Source organism: Leucoraja erinacea, chromosome 19, assembly GCF_028641065.1.
Source record: "Leucoraja erinacea ecotype New England chromosome 19, Leri_hhj_1, whole genome shotgun sequence".
NCBI classification, from domain to species: domain Eukaryota; kingdom Metazoa; phylum Chordata; class Chondrichthyes; order Rajiformes; family Rajidae; genus Leucoraja; species Leucoraja erinaceus.
In genome coordinates, this window is record NC_073395.1 from 17,201,634 (window position 1) to 17,216,969 (window position 15,336).

Sequence of the window (15,336 nt, forward strand, 5' to 3'; positions counted from 1 at the left end):
AAAGATATCAGGAGGATGCAGGGAGGCTTTACATGGGTAAAGACATGCTTTACATGGCCTCAGCTACTCAGATGGACGATGCACGGCAACACCTATGCATCCACTTTGTCTCGGGTTGCCGCAGTCTCTGTGACACAAGAGGTCCAAAATGCATCAGTTGTCATAGAAACATAGAAAATAGGTGCAGGAGTAGGCCATTCGCCCTCCGAGCCTGCACCGCCATTCAATATGATCATGGCTGATCATCCAACTCAGTATCCTGTACCTGACATCTAACTCCCTCTTAAATATAGCCAATGAACTAGCCTCAACTACCTTCTGTGGCAGAGAATTCCAGAGATTCACCACTCTGTGTGTGAAAAATGTTTTTCTCATCTCGGTCCTAAAAGATTAAGGCAATTGTCGATGCCTTATTGCACAGCGACCACCAGTTGACATGGCATCCATTGAGCGGATGCATTGTTTAGAGCTGAAACGTCGACCATTCCACCCCGGCACTCCCCACAAATGCTGCTCAAGCTGCTGAGTTCCTCCAGCAGTTTATTTCTTTGCTCTAGATTTCAGCAGCTGCAGTCCCTTGCTTCAGGGACTGAAGAAGGGTCTCGACACAATACGTCACCTATTTTTAAGAAGGCACTGCAGATGCTGGTTTACATCGAAGATAGACACAAAAGGCTGGAGAAACTCAGCGGAAAATGCAGTATCTCTGGATAGAAGGAATGGATGTGGTTTCGGGTCGAGACCCTGCTCCAGCTTTTTGCGTCCCTCTGTTCATCAATTGACTACCCGAAGAGCAGGAAAGCTGCATTTGTCAATGACTTCTTGCCCCCATCAGCATGTGATGGGATGACAGCGTAATCCGGGAATGTCAAGGAAAAGCAATCCACTCTCCAGTTAACTTTAAGCACACAGCTTTTCAGGGTGCCATAACGTTTATCCTGTGCTGCAGTGTTTTATCATTCTATTTGACTATGGGTCGCAAATGCACCCGAGGCCATTCTGCTGTCAATGACTCAGCTCTGCATTCCATGTAACTCGCTGTCAGGGAATGGTTACAACAATGCATGGGAACGGTGAGTGATGGTACGGGATGACTATGGGGTATGGAAGACTTTTGTTTTACTTCAAAATAAAATTAATTCCTAATATAAAAATATAAAATAAAAAACAGTATGTTTACGCAGGCAATGTTGCTAGTGCTATCCCTGTAGATTTCACACTTCTCTATATACACCACAACATTGTCACCTGTGTGGCTCCCTGAGGTTGTATCCCTTCCCTTGTTTGAGGGGTATCCCTATTGGACTCTGCCCCTCAATGACCCGAGAAGGATCCTAGAATGTGGACCTCCCCCGAGCCTTCACGTTTGCTGCACTGAGCTTCTGAGAGTCACTCAGCACGTACTCCTACAGTTTGAAATGGGTCAGAGGGGAAATTTCACTTAAGGACATTCCACTGTTCTTTCTTTAAAACAAAACACAAGGTGCTGGAATAACTCAGTAGGTCAGGCAGCATCTGTGGAGGGACTGGGTAGGCCATGTTATGGGTCTTCTTCTTTCATTTAAACTCATTTACATGGCACGAGGGCTGATGGCAAGGCCAGCACATGTTGCCCATCCCGAACTGGCCTGGATACAGTGCTGGATTATGCAACATTTCTGGTGTAGAACCGTCCTCCATTTTGACATTGATAGTAGCTAGGATAGCGTTTGAGCTGGAGGGAATCTGTGGGTGGTGGTGTCTGTCTATGCCGGGGTGTGTGTGGTGGGGTGCTGCCATGGCAGAGCTGTTTGCAGACGACATTCAGTACAGATCGTGTGATGGTGATGGAGAGAGAGTGAATGTTTAAGGTGGTGACAGTCAACAATCATCACCGTCTCTACACGGGCACGGCTACCTTTCAACCCCATCTCGTCTCCACCCAATCTCCCACCCGGCCTCCTCTCTTCCTGACGCCTTTCCCATACTTTCTGTGGTTTCAAAAACATTTCATTTGTAACTGTTCAGTATTTCTCACAATGTTTATATCTTCGCTTTCTGGCATCTGAGATCTTTTGTTCCCCCTCAATCAAAACATCTAATCAAGTAACAGGGTAGTGACACCTACATTCCTGCTGATCTAAAAGATCCAATTGTTCTCTTGTAACCTGGCAGTTTCCAAACAAGGTGCAGTGCCTGTCGGTAAAACAATGCTGATGCTTTGAAAGTAGTTTGTCAGCGGCAATGTTCTGAAGAGCCAGTTACATGCTACATGGATAGAATTCTTTATTGAATACATTTGATACTCTTGGAAAGATTTACCAGAAATGTAACCAAATAACTCGCAGGGCTGCTCAAAGACAGGAAAGGATGCTATTTTTAAAGCATGTATTTAAAATTCTTTCCACAGGTAATAGCACACAAGTGACTTTTAACTTAGATACACGGAACTGCAGATGCTGGTTTAGAGAAAGAAGCGTATAGGAAAGAACTGCAGATGCTGGTTTAAACCGAAGATGGACACAAAAAGCTGGAGTAACTCAGCGGGTCAGGTCAGACAGCATCTCCGGAGAAAAGGAATAGGTGACGTTTTGGGTTGAGATCCTTCTTCAGATTTCTTCTTCAGGAAGGGTCTCAGATCAAAACGTCACCTATTCCGTTTCTTCAGAGATGCTGTCTGACCTGACCTGCTGAGTCACTCCAGGTTTTGTGTCTTTCTTAGAAAAAGAGGCTTTAGGTTCATCTTCCTCGTGTTCTCGGGCAGCCTCTCATGGTGGCAGCTGACCCACTTCCACTCCAGCAGTGAGCGGAGCATGATAGTGTGCAAGTTCATGGCACTCACACCGGCACAGACACAAGGGCACACGCATGCAAACCTGCGGGGGTAGAGGTGATTAGGCAATTGTCCTGCCAATTAAGTTTGGCAACCACACAACTGTGCATCACCATATTTATTCACACGATCCAAATGCAACTATCTGCGCTTATAGTCTATCCTGGAGAATGATCCTGCATTTACTTCTTGCAAAAAAGATTTACAGGACTGTTACTGGGATTGGAGGGTGTGAATTAAGAGAAGAGGCTGGATAGGCTAGACTGTAGGAGTTGGAGGGATGGCCTCATAGAGGTTTATAAAATCATTAGGGGCATGAATTAAATAAATAGCCACCATCCAGCCACAACCTCAGAGTAGGCGAGTACAAAATTAGAGGGCATATGTTGTAGGTGAGACGGGAAATATTTAAAAAGGACATGGGGGGCAACTACTTCTCACCAGAGAGTGTGATGGGTATACAGAACAAATTGCCAGAGCAAGTGATAGAAGCAGGTGTAATTGTGACATTTAAGAGGCACCTGGACAGGTACATGGATAGGAAAGATTTGGAAGGATATAGGCCAGGCAACTTGGTCAGACGGAGCTAATTAAACATTGACCTGGGTTTTTAGGGTTACAAGGTAAATAGAGAAAGGGCATGTCACAAAATGATCACCACCACACCTCAAGAGATATCGGATTTGAGTGGTTATGCACAGAATGTTGTTCTAAGATATTAACCAAACTAAAGTTAACTTCTCAAATAGGAGCGATAGGCATTGGTAAACGAGGGAAGGTGATGGGTTTAAAGTAGGTACTTGCTGGACAAAAACAGGGGTGCAGGTTTAAGTACCAGAGGAGCCTGCTGTGTGACGGAATGTCGCAAAGATTCTCATTAATTGCGGGAACAGTCAATTTCCAATACAAGGCAAAACAATTGTATTCAGTTAGAACATACCTGCTGCTTTAATCCGTGACTGAGAACCAATTGTACATAATTGGAATAACAAGCAGTAATTTAATCCGGGAGTTGTCATGCATAAGTGGGTGGAGAACTGTTCTTGCATTGTCCATGGCCCGAGACCAATTTACTCTTGTGTGGCTCGATGCCACCTCAGTTTAGATCATCTTCTGCAAACATCAACTCCAAACAAGCTTGGCTTGAATATCCCTCAAAGTAATTTGATCTGTTTGATTCTCAAGAACTCTCCGTCTGGTATGAGTACGGCGCGTAGACATTTAATTGACAAACGCAACCAATTATTTCTTGCCTCCAAAGGGAAGTGCTAGTTACAAGCTGCTAAGCTGCTCTTCCTTCGACCAGAGCATCTCACACCACAAAAAGGTCAACGCTACCACACATTACATTTAATCCTGCAGGTTTTCATGTTGCAATTCTATTTTGTAACGACCAGTGGCAAAATTGTGACCGGGGGTTATTGTGCTATCCTAGTACTCTCTTTAAAAATGGAGACCTGTGGAGGCAATAGACATGTGGCAGCTGTGAGTGTTTACCATCAGCTCCTGTTCCAACTACAATGATGCCTTTAGCTACCACCCTCTTGCAGTTACTGCTGCCTTTAAAAGGACTGGCCATTAACTTCAACACAGGGGAAGTAATAACATAACTGTGTCACCAACATCACTGGTTTAACCTACTGTTACTGGTTATGTTGGCTGTTTTCTTATTGGTACAACGTAGTGGCCTTTTCACCTCTGCTTTAATGTTATCAACAAAACAGTCATTAATCACCTTACCTTCATCTCTATTAAAAGCAGATGCACCACATAGCCTCTCAGAGTTTCATACTCAGGGTCAAGTACGTTTAAGTGTACTATAGGGTACAGTCATTATCAACTGACCTAAAAAGTTTTGGACCCAACATGTTTTCCTGCGAGTGTAGGAAGGAACTTCAGATGTTGGTTTCACAAGTTATCGGAGTAAAATTAGGCCATTCGGCCCATCGAGTCTACTTTGCCATTCAATCATGGCTGATCTCTGCTTCCTAATCCCATTTTCCTGCCTTCTCCCCATAACCCTTGACACCCGTTCTAATCAAGAATTTGTCTATCACTGCTTTAAAAATATCCACTGACTTGACCTCCACAGCTCTCCACAGATTAACTAAAGATTTACCTTCTGACTAAAGAAGTTCCTCCTCACCTCCTTTCTAAAAGAGCACCTTTTAATTCTGAGGTTATGACTCTGGTCCTAGACTCTCCCACCAGTGGAAACATCCTTTCCACATCCACTCTATCTATGCCTTTCATTATTCTGTAAACCGAAGATAGACACAAAATGCTGGAGTAACTCAGCGGGAAAGGCAGCATCTCTGGAGCGAAGGAATGGGTGACATATCACGTCGAGACCCTTCTTCGGAAGGCTTGCCTGCCTTCTTAATTAACTCATCAAATAATCGGGCCACAGTAATTCTTCACTGCTAGTAATCAAGTAGAACAAAATGAAAAGAATTCTACTAAAGTTCACTCAATTCTAAAAATCATGCAAGTTGTGTTTTTAGGACTAAAATCACTGATGTGGACATCAAGTAAGTGATAAAGGCAGGTGGGCTAAATCAGATTGAGAAATTTGATGAAAAGATAAACAGTGATGCACAGTAACTTTATCAGATGGTTTTCAATGGAGTAAAAAACTAGAAATCCAAAACAAAAAACAGTATTAGAAATACTGAGCCGTTACAAATGAAATGTGTTTTAAACTGCAGAAATTAAGGGGCGAGCATGAAAGGGACAAGAGGTTGTGTACGAGATCGGGTGGAGACAAAGGCACAGATGGTGAAGAGACAGTGGTGAAAGTTTGTCCTTCGGAGCAGTTAGCTGAAGATGGCTTCAATCACAGTGAGAAAAAAAGCGCTGGAGTAACCCAGCCGGTCAACAAAGTTGATAACCACCTTGCCAGCATCTTTATTAAAAACAGATGCACAGAATATTTTCTCAAGAAATGTTTCTCAACATTCAGTACTCTGACGGAGGGTTCCAACTCGAAACGTCACCTATCCACATTCTCCAGAAATGTTGCTTTTAACCTGCTGAATTACTCCAGCACTTTGTGTGTTTTTTCTTTGTAAACCAACATCTACAGTTCTTTGTGTCTAAATTAAACAGTAGTGGAGTGTGCTTTTATTATGATGAGGTTTTAGTTTTGGAGATACAGCATGGAAAGCAGACACACTGAACCCACGACAAACACCAATCACCCATTTATACTAGTTCCACGTCACCCCACTTACACATCCACTCCCTACATATTTGGGGTAATTTACAGAGGCCAATTAACCTACTTTAGAATGTGGAAGGAAATCATGGCAGCCAGAGGAAATCCATTTGGGCACAGGGAGAATATGCAAACTCCACACAGACAACGCCAGAGGTCAGGATTGAACCTGGGTCCCTGGCACGGCAAGGTAGCGTTCTTCCCACTTGCGCCAAAGTGATCTCCTTTACCTTGGTATGACCAAACGCTGACTGCATGATCAGTTTGCAGGGTAACCCTGAGTGTCTGGTTTCCTGTCCCTTTAATTCTACCTTCTCACCTCTACTTTGCTCTCCCTCTTCGGCCTCCGACACGGTTTCAACAGAAACCCAACACAAGCTCAAAGAACAGCACCTAATCTCTGACCCAATACATTTTCCAGCAGGTCAGGAAGCTTGACTGAACAACTTCACGTATTCAGCCTTTCCTCATTTTATCAGATGGCTCAGTTCTGATGAAAGGCCATGATACTGTCATGTAAAATTCTTCTCTCTCCACATAGCCGCCTGACCGATTGGTTATTTCAAGCATCCCATTTTTTTTTAAGACTTCCAGTCGTTCCATTATAAATCACCAATGTTTTCTCACTCTTATCTATCTTCATTCACACCTTCTCCTGACAGATCAGCTGCTATTAATAAGCTCTCAGCCAGCACCACCTTGTGTCATTTCATCTCTTGGACTCCACTGCATCGCACACTCTCAGTTTTGCTTCACGCCTCTGTTTCCCTGCAACTTAATACACATTTGATTTCAAACTCGTTTTGCAGTGTGACTTCAAATGCACTCTCCACTATTCTCCCTCTACAGATGCTGCCTGACCTGTTTGTAGTATTTTTGTTGTTGTTGGGAAGATTTGATGGTCATTTTGGTTCTGGATCATTGTGTCGCTCCTTGTTGAGCCAAACTCAAAGTTGAATCAAGTCCAACTTTGGTAACTGACAATGCCGCAGGAAAGGTTATCAAATATTTTGCATGGGGAATCAAGGATGAGCAATAAATGTGGGGAATATGCAGATTCCAAAAAAGAATAAAGGATGTCCAAACCATTTTGGCCTGTTATGACTGTGCTGGTTGATCAAACTAAACTAACCCACCTACACCCACCTTTCAGAGTTATACCCTTAACTCTGCTGATCAAGGTTCTTCAAAACAATAGACACAAAATTCTGGAGTAACTCAGCGGGACAGGCAGCATCTATCTTCGATTCAAACCAGCATCTGCAGTTCTTTCCTACACATTCTTCACAACAATACCTGGGCACTTTCAATGCAGGGAAGGTTTGTGCCTGTACCATCTACTGAGGAGAATTCAAAACTCTATCATCCTCGTTGAAGTCCCCCCCCCCCCAACATCTCTCCATGAATCTATCTGCCAATTACTTTAAGTCTCTGTGGTCTGTGGTTTTTGACTCCTCTTGTTAAGGGAAATAGAACCTTGCCATTTATTCGATCGAAACCCCTCAAATGTATACACCCCAATTAAATCTCCGCCAACCGTTTTGTGCTCCTAATAAAACAACTGCTCTCTATCTACCCTTTCCCCCACAGCTCCAGTTTTCCAGTCCTGGCAATTTTCTCACAAGTCTCCTCTGCACCCTCTCCAATGCAATCAGATCTTATCCACGACGATGTGATCAGAAGTGTATGCAGGACTTTAGACAAGTCTGAACAGTTCAAACACAAACTCCTTACTCTCATGTTAACTTGCTGCAGATAATAAATAGAGCATCCTGCAAGCCTTTTTAATCATCTGACTTGTTACATTCAGGGATCTGTGGACTTGCACTCCCTCTATTCCTCTTAGCATCCTCCCATTTATTGTATATTTCCTTGCTGCAACTCCCCAGATGCATCTTCCCACAGTCTAAAGCCTCCCCATTGAACACCGCAGGTACAACTTGTGTATTATCTGCCTCGATGTGAGCCGTAAACCTTTCCTGGGCAGGACCTGGGGTTTCTTCAAAGACCACGGATCACAGTGAAATTCAATCTTCCCAACGCAGGATCCCTGTGAATTATTTTCACAAGTGACCTTCAGAAATATCTCGCAAACATGCAGGAAGTGCACAGCAGGCTTCTGACCGATAAATAGCTTCAATACAAAATATTAATCTGCAGCTATTTCAGGTACTCACCGACCTGAGTGTTACACACCGCTGCTGTTCTTTCAGATTCAACGTTTTACCCTCTGGATCTCCACAGTTCTGTTACTAAATAGTCATCTTATTTAATATTTTCCACATGTTCAGAAAAACACTTTTTTTTTCATGCAAAAAAAAAAACTTGGGATCTTTCCCAGAGTCGAGTATTTGTGCTGTGTTAACTGATCCCAGAACAGGAGAAAGTCTGGTGTTGAGTGGAATCAGTTGAGAGGTTTGCTCAGAAATAAAACTGGGGCCTGGTCTCTGCTTGAGCCCTGCTGAGCAGAGAATTTATATCATTTTGGCAATGCACCTTGTCCCCAAAATCAACTCTGTCTCCACCCCCCCCTCCCCCTTCCCCCACACCCACACACAACTAACTGATGGAGTCAGAGTCATGGAGAAACAACACGGAAACAGTCTTTTCAAACCACGAAGTCCATATTCACCATCAACCACAACTTTGCACTAATCCTACCCCAACCCACTTTACTTTTCCCTGTGTACGAAGGAACTGCAGATGCTGGTTTAAATTGAAGATAGACACAACAAGCTGGAGTAATGAAGGAATTCCCTCTCTCCAGTGATGTTGCCTGTCCTGCTGAGTTACTCCAGCTTTTAGTTTACTCTATCTTACTTTCCCCTGATTCCTTCCAACTCCCCCAGATTCTACCTCTCCCCTACCTGCTCGAGGCAATTTACAGCGGTCATTTAACCCACAGTCATGCAAATATTTGGGATGTGGGAAGAAACCCACGTGGTCACATGAACAACATGCAAACTCCACACAGACAGCAGCCAAGGTCAGAATTGACGCAGGTACACTGGTGCTGTGAGGCAGCAGTTCTACCAGCTGTATCACTGTCACCCTGCCAGGTCCACACAGAGGTGACACCTGCAGCTGGGTCCTGCCAGATTCCGGTCAAGTAGTTGAGTTCCATCTTTCTGCTGGGGGTGTGGTGGACTCAAACTGAACACTGCACACTGGTGGTGCTCCAAACAGCAATCTCTAAGTGAGCAGGCAGGCACACACACTGGCATCTCTTTGGGGGAAGTGGGTAATGAGGAAGCGAGCTGGGAAATGGAAGGGAGTTGGGTGGGGTAGGGGGAGGTGGATTTGCCCTTCTCTCCCCTCTTCCTGGGTGGATTTGTCCATCAGCCCCATCTTCGTGGGTGGATTTGTCCATTTGCCCCCTCTCCCCAGCCAGATTTGCCCATCTCTCCCCTCTTCCCGGGTGTGTTTGTCCATGTCCCCCCCCCTCTCCCCGGACAGATTCAAATTCCATTATACCCTTCTCATCCCATTTGCCATAGAGCGACCGGCTGTTGAAATCTATGGACTCTCTGCATCAACAATCAGCAGTCAGGAACCTATGTTGACAGAGGACTAAGCATGTCTGGAGAAACTCAGCAGATCAAGCAGCATATAAGGAGGCAAAGAGATGGTTGACGGTTTGGGTTGAGATCCTGCATCAGGTCTGGAAATTAGAGTCTCAACCCGAAACGTTGACCATCCCTTTCCCTTCACAGATGCTGTCTGACCCATTGAGTTCCTTCAGCACTTTTTTAGTCCCAATCATCTGCAGTCTCTCCTCTCCATTTTAAAAAGGATAGCCCTCATTCGCCATTATGTTCCTGCCAAATCCCATCACCGGAATCTTTACTCTCTCTCACTTCTCCTCTAAGTGATTCTCACAGTAATCATCCTCAACATTGTCTTAAAAAGTTGTTATCTACACTGCCCCAGTTTAAATAAATTGTTGCGTTGGTCCCTTATGCAAGAACTAAATGCCGTCCAAATCCATCAGCTAAAGTTATTTTCTCAAAATAATCACTGCCTTGTTTGTTATTGTTTTAATTCCCCAATGACCCGTGAGTAGGAGGGAAATACCATTATGCAGAAACTCTATGGTCCTAATTGTGACTATAATCATTAAATGCAAAGTAAATCAAATCTTAAAGAATAGCGCTGTTATTTCAGTACAAAGTACCCAGCCTATTATCAAGAGAGTGGTGTCCACATCAACGAGATTATTCATGAAAAGTGGATTCCACAGATTCCAGTATTCCAGGGAGAAAGGGAGTTGGCTCAGAAAATCAGGATGTAGAATTGACATGGGTGAAACTAAGAAATGGTAAAAGGTAAAAAAAAACAACTAGTTCGAAGACCCAGTACAGTGAACACAGTTGGAGTGAGTAAAATTTGCAATTCAAAGGGTAATGTAGGAGTCAGAAAAGAACTTAATCTGCAGAAAGGCACAGCAAATCAAACTAGGAATAGCAGTATGGAAACAGGTCTGTGATTACAGTTTGAGTAGAACATAGGACATAGAACAGTACATCTCTAGACCAGGCCCTTTGGGCCACAATGTCTGTAATGAACATGATGCGAAGACCACCATTTACCTACCAGCATGTAATCCATATCATTCTATCCTCTGCATATCTATATGCCTATCCAAACGTTTTTTAAATGCCATTAACTTAAGCGCCACTGCCTCCAGCAACATGTTCCAGGCACTTGCCACCATCCATGCAAAACAAAAAACCTGCTTGCCCAATGCCTGTAAACTTGGTCCCTCTCACCTTAAAGCTGTGCCCTCTAGTATTTGATTTTTTCATGCTGGGAAAACGATTCTGCCTCTCTACCCTATCCTTCCCTCTCATCATTTTATAAATCTCGATCAAGTCCCCTCACAACCTCTGGTATTCCAGAGAAAACTAACCAAGTATGTCCAACCTCTCCCTGTAACTCATAACTCCTAATCGAGGCATGATTCTGGCAAAACTTCTCTGCACCCTTTCCAAAACCTCCACATCCTTACTGGAATGGGATGGCCAGAAGGTGGTGAATCTGTGGAATTAATTGTCACAGAAGGTTGTGGAGGCTAAGTTAATCGATTTTTTTAAGGCAGAGATAGATAGATTCTTGATTATAGACAAAACACAATAGACAATAGGTGCAGGAGTAGGCCATTTGGCCCTTCGAGCCAGCACCGCCATTCAATGTGATCAGGGCTGATCATCCCCAATCAGTACCCCGTTCCTGCCTTCTCCCCATATCCCCCAACTCCGCTATTTTTAAGAGCCCTATCTTGCTCTCTCTTGAAAACATCAAAAGAACCTGCCTCCACCGCCCTCTGAGGCAGATTAGTACAGGTGTCAGGGCTCATGGGGAGAAGGCAGGAGAATGGGGTTAAGAGGGAATGATAGATCAGCCATGATTGAATGGTGGAGTAGACTTGATGGGCCAAATGGCCTAATTCATCCCTTATGAACGTGTGAAGCGAGTCTGGCTGCGGTAAGTACTGAAAGTTTTCCCTGCTGCTGTTTACATGCTACGATTCTGGCCCCCGAATCCTAGAACTGGCTCAATCCACCAAGCGGGACAGTGGACATGATCTTCGCTGTTTGACAAATATTGAACATAGAACAGTACAGCACAAGAACAGGCTATTCATCCCGCAATATCTGTGCTGAGCTTGACAACTTCACATGAAAATGTAGGGGCCGTCACACATGGCTTTTTTTGGACTCGGACTCCATTAACGTGTAGATTATGGAGAAGCTTTTTACAAATTTGACTGCCCTCAAACCAAATATCTCCTTCTCGTATCCGCTTCATGTTATCATGCAAGCCATTGTCCTAACGAATGGGTCATGCAACAGCTTAGAAGTGGGGATGGTCAACGATGATTGCACATTTCACAGATCCTCAGCTAGTGAAACCGTCCATGAAGATCCAGATAACATCCATGCACGGACGGATTGGTGGAAGCATTGGCACCACAACATTGCCAGGTGATGACTGCCTCCAACATGAGAATTGAAGCACCTATCCTAGATGCAGGGATCATTACACAACAGTGGACTATGGACTTTACGCCTGAATTGTGATAGCACTGAGAATTGCAAATACACCCGTTCAAAGCACAAATAAGCCAAGCATAAATGGCAGAAGCAGCACTTCAAACCTCAAACTATCCACCCATGCACTGTGTCAGAGACCTCTGCCCCCGGGTGCAGGGAGTCCAGGTCCCACACTGGCATACTGGGCACATCAGAACGTATATAACCCATGGGGGTCAAGCCATCCTCAATCCTACGGGAATGCTCAAGACAGACAGGCTCATGTAACACACCAGGCAGGGACTGGAGAGAATGGGGAAAAGGCTTGGGAAAAGGAGTCGACTGGATTCAATAACACAGACACAATAAGCATAGGAGCCAAAATATCGTAATCTCGAGAGATGCTTGAAATATGTAAATACTGCAACTTATCTCTTTCGGGTTCCAAGATGCCAGGTTTTAAAGCCATCACGAGCCAGTTATTATCACAAAGGAGAGATCTTTGAAAGATATTCACCTGTGTCTGAGCTGGTGGCAGAAAGTTAAAAGCAGATCGATGCAATGTGAGGGGGAGAGCATCCTTGTGTTTTACGTCTTTGAAGATGGTGCCATGGAAGCCACAGCTCGGCTGGGGGTGTTGGGTATGTGATGGGCCCCACAGGTGGTCTTGGAATTTGGCTACAATCCTGCAATCTCCAGGTCATCAGAGCCCCCACATTCCACACGGTACCCCACTTCTTCCTGCACTGCCCTGCACATTATTTATAAACCATTCTCATATTTACATTTCGGCACATTATTTTTAACACTGTTAAAATTCAGCCTGCTCATGGTGGGATGTGATGGTGGGAAGGGGTGCTATTAGCCATTGGGTTTGGCATGAGCTGGATAGTCGGGTGTGAGGTGCTGGATGTTGTTATTCGAGGATGTGGGCATGCTGCAAAAGCCATGAGTGGTGCACAAATTGCACAGGTGGACACAAAAAGTTGTAGTGTCTACCAGTTTGAGACCCTTCTTCAGACTGAAACGTCACCCATTCCTTCTCTCCAGATATGCTGCCTGTCCCGCTGAGTTACTCCAGCTTTTAGGTGTGTCTATTTTCAGTTTAAACCAGCATCTGCACTTTCTTCCTACACAAATTGCATGGGCCTTGCCCGAGTCACCCAAATCCCAGGAAGTGGTTTTGCACGTTATTGTAACCCCATTTGGCCTCCATGCAAAGATACTTAGAAACATAGAAAATAAGTGCAGGAGTAGGCCATTCGGCCCTTCGAGCCTGCACCGCCATTCAATATGATCATGGCTGATCATCCAACTCAGTATCCTGTACCTGCCTTCTCTCCATACCCCCATATCCCTTTAGCCACAAGGGTCACATCTAACTCCCTCTTAAGTACAGCCAATGAACTGGCCTCAACTACCCTCTGTGGCAGAGAGTTCCAGAGATTCACCACTCTCTGTGTGAAAAATGTTTTTCTCATCTTGGACTTAAAGGATTTCCCCCTTATCCTTAAGCTGTGACCCCTTGTCCTGGACTTCCCCAACATCGGGAACAATCTTCCTGCATCTAGCCTGTCCAACCCCTTAAGAATTTTGTAAGTTTCTATAAGATCCCCCCTCAATCTCCTAAATTCTAGTGAGTATAAGTCGAGTCTATCCAGTCTTTCTTCATATGAAAGTCCTGACATCCCGGGAATCAGTCTGGTGAACCTTCTCTGCACTCCCTCTATGGCAACAATGCACTGATGCGTCAGTTGAGGAGAATTACAACATGCAATAAATCAAAAGAACAAAACACCTGGACAATCTGGTAAGTTCTCAATATTCAATTACATTTTATTTTTCATTCAAATTGTCTGTGTTATAGAGTCATGCAGCACAGAAAGAGGCCTTTCGGCCCACCAGATCCATGTCAAACTTTTTGCCCCTCTACTTTTATGTGGTACCTTCAATCCAATTTCTTAGCCAGGTCTTTCTTTCCCTCCTTTTAAATTAAAATCCTTCTTTCTTTGAAGCATTAAAGCTTTAAGACCTTGCGAGCAAACTCGACGGGCACCACTTCCCCAATAACTATCAGTTGTCGCACTGTGATTACTGTGGGCTCACCATACTTATGGATGTGACCATAAACTTGGCTTAACACGTTCATGTCAAAAACCGACTAGCATATCCACGAGAACCATTTGCACTGTTTTCACCGAACACATTAGTGTAAATGTTCTCATGTTGTCTTCATTAGTACAGACACACGGCAATAAGTGGAAATATTTACAGGGAATTAGAATGTTTGCAACAAATAGTAACCAAAGGAAGCGTTCACGCAGCCAGCAATACACAACACCAACATCATACAATGCTTAATATCACTAATGCATCAAGCAGAGGAAATATTCACGCTGTATTTATTATATTAACAAATCCCATATGGGTTGTTCAACTTGGGCTATGTCAGTACAGATTGGAAATAATCCCACTATAATTACAGTCTATCACTCGAACACGCAGCAAGCAAAAATGGGGACAACAAAAAGACTCAGCACCCAGTTAATAGTTTCAAACGAACTGTGAATGATAAAGCAAACCACACATTTGCTTTCAGAGTGCAACAAAAATGGACAAGGAAAATAGATGAATATATCAGTGAAACATCAAGATCAGAGGAAAGAGTATCTTCAATATCATCTGCACAGATGGAGGAAGCATTCACACCACAATTGCAATGGGGAAAAAACAATCAGAAGTCATGTGTATGCAGTTTAAAATCGAGGGGACTCTCCTAATGTGTTCATAAATAGCAGTGGGAATGTTCATATAGAGAATGGTATCACTGACATACACACTGTAGCTACAGGATTACTAATACAGGGCACTCAAAGATTTTAATTAAAATAGCGCCAGCACTCAGCAACGGCAGGAAACTGACACAGTGTGTGCAGATTACTTGTGAACTAATGGACCAACTGATACCACTATTGCTTTACTGACACAACACCAGAGGAGCTGCTCGTTACAGTTTTGCTTACATTATCATTTAAGCGAATGTACTATATAGTTAATCTCACTGAAAACATATCAATGGGAGGCACAAGGGGGACTGCATAGCAAACAGAAAATGTGGCAAACTGAGAAAAGCATCTGCACGTAAATACAATATCACTTACACAGAACCGCCAAGGGAAATGCCTCTTCTGTTATTATAATACAACTATCTCAGGGCAACATGACTTTGCAGCATCATTTAGATTTTAATATTGAGGAAAGATTTTGACAGTAAT

General features: G+C 43.9%; 1 protein-coding gene across 3 annotated transcripts in view; it reads right to left on the bottom strand.

Moving 5' to 3' along the window:
- Nucleotides 1–15,336, bottom strand: part of LOC129706274 (prickle-like protein 1) — a 108,521-nt gene that overhangs the window by 63,916 nt on the left and 29,269 nt on the right. The gene's annotated exons all lie outside the window — the stretch shown is intronic.